Source organism: Camelina sativa, chromosome 17 (genome assembly GCF_000633955.1).
Source record: "Camelina sativa cultivar DH55 chromosome 17, Cs, whole genome shotgun sequence".
NCBI lineage: Eukaryota > Viridiplantae > Streptophyta > Magnoliopsida > Brassicales > Brassicaceae > Camelina > Camelina sativa.
The window spans coordinates 25,169,486-25,180,278 of NC_025701.1; the positions used below are offsets into that span (position 1 = coordinate 25,169,486).

The window sequence follows — 10,793 nt, forward strand, 5'->3', positions numbered from 1 at the left end:
TATTATCTTACCGACCAGTTTTTCACTTTAATCGGACATTTTTCGTTTTTTTTTTTAAAAAGACAGAACGATTAGGTTTAAATGTGAATCGATCATTTTTATTTAAAAAATTAATTCGCACGTGAAAAACAACTTAGGCTTTTTTTTACCACACGGCGCTGTATGATTGGCTCTACTATAAAGTTAAATAATAAAAATATTATGATCCTAATAATTACTAGCACTATAAATACGTAGCCACACTCTAGGTTGCATGACTCACAAATCAACCATAGTCACTTATTCTTTCTTCTTATTTTTGAGCAAATATTGTTTCTTCCTTTCATATTGTGAGAATGTCGAAAACCAATATGAAAGTATGCAATAATTATTTTCTGGTCGATCCGACCAAAGCAAGTTTTCTTGATCTCCTTCTTCTTTTGTTCTCCTCCAACCTGACCAGCGCAAGATTCATCGATTCTCCTCCGGACACACTCAAAAGTTTCCGGAGAAGTTTCACGAGTCGATGGATCATTGTGTTGGCCATTTTTCTACAGAAGGTTTTAATGCTCTTAAGAAAACCCATGGCAATCCTAGGTGGTTTTCTAACGTATTCGCTCAATCTTCTTACGGCAAATGGTGGCTTCTTCAAGATGATACTAAACCTTTTGACAGGTGAGAAATCTAACAATATAGTTCACCTTTACTTCTACAGTTTTTTTTCCCTTCCTTTTCGTGCATATGATATAAAGTATCCCATTAGATATGTAAAATCATTCCAAAGATTTCAAGGACCAAATTATATAGAGTTCCACATATTAATATTCCCCATGGACTTTTGGACAAGGAGGACCAATGACACTAATTACCTCATATCAAACGGATTCCAGACAGACCGAAGATCTCTACATGCAAGACGCTATAGCACATATCAAAACCCAAAAAGATTTAACAATACTTAATCAAGAACTTAGTTTGGTTAAAAAACAAAAACAGAGTTTAATCTCCTATAAGATCTTAAGATTACTATTTAAATCTTGAGACAAACTAATCCAACTATTTTTGGTTTTTAATTTTGTGGATGGTGTTTCACAAGTATTTTTACAGGACTAACTCAGGCTCGAACTTGTTACAGGAAAGCTGGTGAAGCCTGATAAATCATCCGCGGCATATACGTCGTTTATAGGATGCTCAGATCGAAGAGTTGAACTTGACGAGAAGATAAATGTTGGTACCGTCGAATACAAGGCGATGCTATCAATGATGGCTTCTAAGATCGCTTATGAGAGCAAACCTTTCATCACTTCCGTCGTCAAGAACACTTGGAAGGTTAACTTCAGTCTCCTCTTCTTTTAATTAGGGTTATCTGTCTTGTACTCTCATCAGTATAAATAATCCTTCTTATTATTGAAGAAAATTAAATATAAACAAAAGTTACAGCATCCATAAAGTATAAAAAGCTAATAAACTTTTTCATTCTCTTTCTTATCATAGAATCACAAATTAAGGTTAAAACTCTCAGCAGCTACATCTCTTTGATGATCTGTTTTTTTCTTCCCATATACAAAAATCTTTGCGTTTTGTTTCTCATGGCTAATAATCACATTAAATTATAACCACGGTAAATTAATGTACTTTACTTTCATGTTTGTTTTACGTCTCACTCTCACTGTGTGGTTTCTATCCTGTGATGCAGTTGGACTTGGTGGGTAACTACGACTTTTACAACGGTAAGTTAAAAGCTAATTTTTTTTTTTTTGGGTACCAGCTATGCTTTATATTTCTTTAGGAAATGTTATTATTTTCCCATTTCAGAGTAAGATTTCTTTAGGGCACTATCTGTGTGAGATTTTGAATTAATTTAACTTCTTTCAGTTTACCGTGGTTATAAATAATTAAAGCCAGTTAAATCAATTTAATCATCCATATAGAAAACACATACACAACCTTGAAGTTCTACGTAGGACAAGCATACTCGTAGTAGGGTGAAAAAAAAAAGAGAGAGAGACGTAAAGTAAAAACTTTTATCAAAGAAAAGGAAAGAAAAATAAAAGCAAGAAGTAAAGATCTTTCAGTTTTCCAATGAAAAAAAAATCATATAAATGCCTTTCATTTTCTCAATTTTGATAATACGACAGAAACAAGTCTACGAGATCATCATCATGATGCTTATAAATGTCAAATAGCCAAATAGGTCTCTCTATGTTCCATATCGTGTTGTACAAAAATGAATGCCAACTATGCAAGAGACCCTACTGATTATAAATGTGTCATCTGTCGGATAAATAATAGATGCATATTTAATGAATGTAGAATAGAAATAACAATTACAAGTGTCTTCAGTTTTAGTGATAGAACTTTTTTAGATTGCATTTAAATTAACCATCTAAACAAGTTTACTATTTAAATTAATAATATAGTTAAAATAATTCTAGATTAACTCATTTTCTACGAGTACGTATTTGTTGGAATTCCAGTTAAAGTTTAGGAGGCATAAATTTTAATTAAGATTAGGAGTAAGTCAATTACTGTGGGACTAAATTTATCAAAATTTGAAGATGTTTATGTTTTACTTAAAGATGTTTAAAATTTAGATCTGAGTATCCACGGATCTAAAAAGATAGTATGTATATTTATTTAGTTTATAACTTACATACATATTCTACAAAATTTAAACTTGATTTATAATAATATACCGATGATGATAGTAAAATTTCTTAGTGGGGATTATTTATTTAAGATTTGAATAGAGTTTTAAAGATTTTAAATGTTATGTAAAATTTGTTGTTATTAGATGAAGATTTTGTTAAACTCTGTTAAATTTCAGTGTTATTAGTTTGTGATTTATAAAAAGTCATTTAAAATCTTAACAAATCTGAGTTATTGGATTCAGACTTTTATAAAGTCATTAAAAGTTTTGTGTTATTCAATTAAAACAAAAGAATTTAGGATTGTTAATGAGTTCAATTATTATGTTATTGGTTCATGATTTTAGACATTTTCTTTACAAAATAAAGTCATGGAAAGTATCACAAAAATACAGGGATTGTTTGGAGGACTTTACAAGATTTTATAAAACTAATCAACAAAACTCTCTAGCAATCTTTAACAATCTTTCACTTATTCATTTATCATGATTTTGTTGAACTCTTCAAAAATCTGCATAAATCTCAAACCAATACCACCCCTTAGGCTATATAGTCTTTTAAAATTTAATATATATATATAAGTGTTCGCTAAACTTTAGTATTTAGTATATTAAAAAAAAAAATTTCTGAATATTAGAAGTTTATAATTTTTTTTTTTCAAAATTTTAATCTCTGCATAGAACGTAAGAACTTAAGTTTACATATTATTTTAAAACTATGTTTATAATTTTCTTTGTTAGTCTGGTGCATCTGTGGCTAATTTTCTTTGTTGGTTGTAATTTTTGTTAAACCTTTTTTTTTATCATGTCTTAAGTATTCTCAAGAGAACAATTATAAGATCATCAGCAGCCCAGCAACCCAATAAAGGTTTCTTCAAAAAAAAAAATTATTATTTTAATCAAATATGTATATTTATTATGTTTTATTAATAACAACCACTAAAATGTTGATAACTGTCTATATACGCTAAGAAACGTTGCTTGGTGAAGTAATTGAAGAATCGATTCTCTTATTTTTCCCTTTTCTTATTATTATATTAATTTTTGTGAGTAACTCTGGTGATTAATATTTATCACTGCCTTCAGATTCAAAAAAAAAAGAGAGAACAAATATAATAAGAATAAAACTGGTGACCCAAAATCTAAGTCACGTGTTTTGTCCGAGTTTAGCAGCTAAGATTCTTAAAGTCAAATGCTGCATGATAGTAGTTCGATTTTTTTTTTCGAATATTATAGTAGATCAATTTTACAGAAAAAAGGAAAAAATAAAATAGTAACTTTTTCTCTTCAAAATTAATCGTTACTTTAACGATTAAACAAAAAAGTTATATATTGAAAACATGCAGAGGAAATATATGATTAACGTCAATCAATATTTCTTTTTTTCCATGCAATTATTGATTCTAAAATTCTTGTTTCTTTTTTTTTTTCTTTTCTAAAAGATCTTATAAATGTTACTATCTTTTCTATTCCTACAACATCAAATTTACTTCTCGATATATATTTATGTATTTATGCATAACCTTGAAATAGTTTATTTGAATATTTAAATAACATTTGAAAAATCCCTAAATTCTAAGTTTGTATTTCTGTGGTCAGCTTTCCAAGAAAGTAAATTGACGCAAGCCTTCGTGTTTAAGACGTCGAGCACCAACCCAAACCTCATCGTCATCAGCTTCAGAGGAACTGAACCTTTCGAGACTGCTGATTGGTGCACTGATCTCGACGTCTCTTGGTACGTACTATATATACGTTCTATATATAGGTCTACATTAATACATAGTTACTCTTATTAATATATATATATATATATATATATACTTCCAAATTTTAAATTAGGTACGAGATGAAGAACGTTGGCAAAGTCCACGCAGGGTTCTCGAGAGCTTTAGGCCTCCAAAAAAATGGATGGCCCAAGGAAAACCTAAGTCTCCTACACCAATATGCTTACTACACCATCAGACAGATGCTTAGGGACAAGCTTGCCAAAGACAAGAACCTTAAGTTTATTCTAACAGGTCACAGCCTCGGGGGAGCACTAGCTGCTCTTTTTCCGGCGATTCTAGCGATTCACGGTGAGGATGAGCTGCTAGATAAGCTAGAGGGAGTCTACACGTTTGGACAGCCACGTGTAGGGGATGAAGACTTTGGGGAGTTTATGAAGGATGTCGTGAAAAAGCATGGGATAGAGTATGAGAGATTTGTCTATAACAATGATGTTGTGCCTAGAGTGCCTTTTGATGACAAGATTTTGTTCTCATACAAGCACTATGGACCTTGCAATTGGTTCAACAGTCTTTACAAAGGAAAGGTAAATTAAAGTAGCCTCAATCCAATTATTTGTTTTTTTCTTGCTAAATTATTTAAAAAGACGTAGAAAAAAAGAGAGTGAATATTTAAAGTTGACATGAAGAAACTTTAAATTTTTTTTTTTAAAGAATTGTCCATTTTCACATGAGATTGACATGATAGTTTCCTAATTGTCTTTTTCTTTTAAGAGAGGAAATTAGGCAATATTTTTTACTAAAACTAATTACAATGCGGTCCGTATTTTAAAAGGTTAACAAAGTACGTACGTCTGTAATTAAATCCTAAACACTCTCTATATATAAAGCTATATGTTATGAATCCAAAAATTAGATCCTAAATCCGAAAACTGTATTTCTTATTTTTTTTTTAATATAGAAAATAGTCTAATTTTTAGTATACACGTTTTTAGCATTTTTTTTCTAGATTGTTCCTTTTCATATTTATTATTGGTGCATAATTATGAATGTTTACGCTGGTTATTAGGTAAGAGAAGATGCACCGAATGCGAACTACTTCAACTTGTTGTGGTTAATACCGAAGCTGTTGATTGGTTTGTGGGAGTTTATAAGAAGTTTCATATTACAGTTTTGGAAAGGTAAAGAGTACAAAGAGAATTGGATGATGAGATCGGTTAGGATTTTGGGAATAGTAATCCCTGGCGGCTCTAACCATTTCCCATTTGACTATGTCAACTCCACCCGTTTAGGAGGCTTGGTTCGACCTCCTCCTACTACTACTACTCCTGAGGATAAACTTGCTCTCATTGCTTGAATATTGCAAATTGAATAATCCTATCCACTTTATCTGCTCTTAATGAGTTCAATAATTGTACAAGAGCTTTAATTTATTATCTGTTATATCTCTTGTGTATATGTGTGAGTTTCTTTATACCATATGTATGTTGTTAACACTATATATCTACCTTTCTTCAAGTTCTGAATTAGAATAAGATAGAACCAGGTACAAAGTAATTCTCATGGATTACACTGTCACCTTTTGTTTATTTTTTTAATGATAAGGGCACCACACTATCTCCATTTAATTTCGTTTTCCTACATACAATTTCTAAGCTTTGAATCGAGTGATTATACATAAATAAAATAAAATAAAAATCATCTAAAAATTTGCATTCATTTATTTTAACCCCTGGTAATGGTAATAAAATTGCACCTGAATCTTGCAAGATTGATTAGAGAATAATTTTTTTTTTTGGGTGGCAAATAAACTATAGAAGGTCATGTCCTGGTCTCCTTGAGATTCTTATCTTCGTTAGATGCCTCTTATATGTGGTAGATCTTTCAATGAAAAATTGATGTATATATGCGATATGCCTCTCTTTTTTTGGCTAAAAATGCGATGCCTCTTTTATGTGGTGGACTGGTGGGTCTTACGCTGACATGATGCCTAATGAATATATGCATGGCGTTACAATGATATCTATCTAATTGTGGAATCATCCTAAATTATTACAAATTTCATTCACATATACACAATAGAAAATTAAAACTAAAATGTAATGATCGACTCTAGACTTTAGTCTTGATTGGTAAGGCGTGTAGAAAATGCGTATAGCACTTTCGTCTATATTTTTAATTACTGCTTCGAATTCAACTAATTATGATGTAGAACATTATTTTGTTTTGACTTTTTGACATCCAAATTTCCACATCACTCAAGGCTCTGAGTTTTTTTCTTTTTTTTTGTTCAGATGCGTCTTTGCTGTGTGGTAGATCTTTCTAACTCTCTCCGTCGTTCTCTCACATTGCCATCATTTCGTTTTTTAAACAAAGCTATATATTTTTGTTTTTCAAATAAACTATACTCTTATGATAAACTTTCGGAAAGTCTAAAAACATTAACCAATTAGATTTAGACATTTTGTCATCACATATATAAGAAATTCCAAATTCAAAAGGATTGCTTTGATCTCTTTTTTTTTTTGGGAAAGGTAAATAAAACATCTCTTTATCCTCAAAACTAAATTAAGCAACAAATTAATAATAACAATCCGAATAAATGCGACCAATAGTTGTGTTTTTTCAATTGTACATTTTGAATATTTTCTGAAAAGTCGTGATGGATCATTAGAACGGTTATTTATGAAAAGTTATAACTGTTCACTGTAAAATTGTGTTGATTGGACATTTGTATCTTTTAAAATCTATATATTCGTCTGATTGAACTGTTTTCATTTTTTTGCCATGACACAAAATCAACTAAAATTTAAATCTCAACGATTTATACATTTTTCTAAATTATTTTCTAGCATTCATTCTTTTAAAAGTCAAGAAATTCCTCTAATTCTTGATTTAACAAAAGTTTTTTGGAATATGAATGTAATTTACATCTTTTAGTTTATTTTAAATATAAAAGTTTAATGAAAATACCTATAGTGTTTTTTCAAAATTTAGATGGATTACATAGTGAGTTTTTGGATTTGACATTTCAATATATTTAAATCCAATCTGAATAAGTGCCACCAAAAGTTATGTTTTTTCAACCGTACCTTTTGAATAATTTTTCTAAAAAATATGTAGAAAATTTAAATTGTATATTTTACAAAAAGTTGCGATTCTTCATTGTAACGGTTTTTTTTGTAAAGTTGCAACTGTTCATTGTAGAGTTGTGTTTATTCGAATATTCGTATCTTTTAAAATTTAGATATATTTATCTTTTTGAACTATTTTCATTTTTTTTTCATGACACAAAATAATATAAAATTTCAATATCAACAGCTTCTACATCTTTCTAAATTGTTCTCTGGCATTCATTTTTTTAAAAGTAAAAATATTCCTTCAATTCTTGATTTAACAAAAGCTTTTTGGAATGACGAATCTAATTTACAACTTTTAGTTAATTTTAAATATAAAAATTTCATGAAAATACTTAGAGATTTTTTTTCAATAGTTAGATGGATTATATAGTGAGTTTTTGAATTTGACTTCTTAATATGGTTATAAAGATGTTTTCTATTTAAAAACAGTTTATATGGGTTATTAGGTGAAATCAAGTGCAGACACAACATTTGCGATTTTTCATAGCACCTTTTTATAATTATTTTTTTAATTCAAACCGCTGTATCTGTTTATTGTAAAGTTGTGTCTCTTCACTATATTTTATTTATATATTTTCATCACAACTTTTCGGTCTAATAGGTGTATCTATTTAAATAGTCATGTCTTTTAGTCCATTTTATGTTGAATCTAAATAATTAAATATCTAATATTCAACGTTATTCTATAAACTAATTAAAATTTTAGAAATGTTTTTAGCAATAGAGAAATTTAATACAACTTAATATATAATTTACAGTTGCGTCTATTTTTATCATAACTTTTTGTTAAAAAAATATTTTTATATTTAAAAATAAGAATAACAATTTGAATAAATACGAAAAACAGTTGCGACTTTGCTTAATATTTTTTTGTAAGAAAATTGTTTTACCTTTTTTTTAAACTCAAACAGTTGTATCTGTTCATTTCAGAGTTGTGTCTTTTCACTATATTTAATTCATATTTTTTCATCACAATTTTTCGTTCTAAAAATCCAAACATTTAAAAACCCGCATATAACCGGAAAAATCCAGCTTAAACCGGCTAACCGGCAGTTGAACCGGCGGTTTGGGTTAATTCCAAGCACTAAATTTTTAACTTAGACGAGTTTGAAGATTGTGATGCAGGTACCAACTAATATAGTAAAGCAATTATGTACTTTTTCCTCCATCTTTGGATGTGGGAAGACATATATTATTAAACTGAAGATGATTTATTGTTTTGTTTCTATTGTGATTTTCTTTTCTCCTTCCAATCTCATTTTTTTTTTTGTTTTCCTGTAAACACCAATCTCTATTTTCGTTTGGATTTACATAATTATGTATGGAAATTTATAATTATGTTTTAAAATAAAACCAATGTCAAAAAAATATTAATAAAAAACCAAAATATACATATATAAGAATAATATGTATTGAAATTCAGTAAACTTTTGACCCGCGGTCGGACTGGATTGACCCAGTAACCCAGTGACCTGGAAGACTTTCCGGTTTTGCTTTCCGGATTGGGTTTAAAAACAGGAAAAATGTCATAAAAATCCTCAACTTTTAAATTTGGGACATTTTAATCACCAACTTTCAAGATGCCATTTTAATCACAAACTTTTTGTTGACTTGACCATAAAATAGCAAAGTTCTGTTAACCTTGCCATTTTAGGCACGAGGTTTATTAAATCCCTAATCCTATAAAGAAAACCCCAAATTCTCTCTATAATACCAAAATCTCTTGCAATCTCTCTATTCCGATGAGTTTAAGTTCAAGCTTTGACACATCTGGTTGCATCGGTGAGTGTGGTGTGTCATCGATGGTGTAGAGAGAATTTAGGGTTTCCTTTCTAGGGTTATGTATTTGTGAAATTGGAATCAATTTGGGGATTTAGTGTCTTCAATTTGGTAAACGATGTTGTTTTTGGTGTTAAAAACGTGGTTGTTTATGCTAATTGGTAGCAGATAACCTGCAATTTACTCTGTTTTCTAGATTTTTAACAGAGAATAAATGACGTGTCTAAAACGGTGAAGTCAACAAAACTTTGCTATTTTATGGCCAATTCAATGAAAACTTTGTGATTAAAATGACATCTTGAAAGTTGGTGATTAAAATGTTCTAAATTTGAAAGTTGAGGATTTTCTTGACATTTTTCCCCTTTAAAAACATTGCTTTTTCATCAATAACTAACAAATCAATCCTTGAAACAAATTTTCCGTTTTTATGTTTAATCTAAATAATGAGAAATTCCTTTAAATACCACTAAAAAGGTTTTTTTTCCAAAAATACCACATTTTAGGTTTTTTTCCAAAAATACCACAAAAGTTTTCTTCCAAAATTACCACAAACAAAAAAAAAATGAATTTTACGGATGTAGAATTATTATTTTTTATGTTTGGGTTGAAAAATTTAGTTTTAGGGTATAGTTTTTAGGGGTAGGGTTTAGTATTTATAATTTAGGAATTAGTTTTTAGTATTAGAACTTTAATTTAATTATGTGGTATTTTTGGAAAAAATACATTTTAGTGGTACTTTTGGAAAAATAAACTAAATTGTGGTATTTTTGGAATAAAAACCTATTTTAGTGGTATTTATGACAATTGCCCCTAAATAATTTGAATATTTATATCTAATATTCAACGTTATTCTATAATCTAACTTAAATTTTAGAAATAAGTATAGCAATATAGAAATTTAATAAAACTTAATATAGAATTTATAGTTGCGTTGTATCTATTCATCGTAACTTTTCATTAAAAATTATTTTAATATTTAAAATTTATACTTCTTCCGTTTCAAAATATAGGATGTTTAAGGTAAATGCACACATATTAAAATAGTTTGTTTTTCTTTTAAAAATTATCATATATATTTAAATTAAAAAAAAATCAACTAATCATAAAGATGACTGTAAAAAAAATGATTACAGATTATTAAATATATATTAAAATTTGCATGGAAAATTACAAAAACATCTTATACTTTGAAACTAAAAAGAGAGGCCAAAACATCTTATATATTGAAACGGAGGAAATATTATTTTGTTTTCAATTATATTTATTTAATAAAAAAATTATATTTACTCATTACAACCATTAGTTCAATATTCTAAGTTAGGATTATTTTGTCATAATAATTTTTTTAATTGTAGTTTTACCATAATTCTTCATAAAAACTTATATTTATAATAAATTAAATAATATTTTTTTTTGCAAAGTTGCATCTATTCTACATAATATTTTTTATTATAAATTTTCATATTGATCGTTGTGTTTTTTGTAACAGTTTATGTTTAATGTTTATGTATTCAAACTATTTTA

At 28.5% G+C, this 10,793-nt stretch overlaps 1 non-coding gene across 1 annotated transcript; it reads left to right on the forward strand.

The window, feature by feature from the left end:
* On the forward strand, window positions 254-5,939 carry LOC104757989. Its single transcript, XR_002036181.1, has 6 exons — window positions 254-654; window positions 1,115-1,308; window positions 1,676-1,709; window positions 4,226-4,361; window positions 4,466-4,937; window positions 5,420-5,939. It is a non-coding gene; the product is annotated as an uncharacterized LOC104757989 (transcript).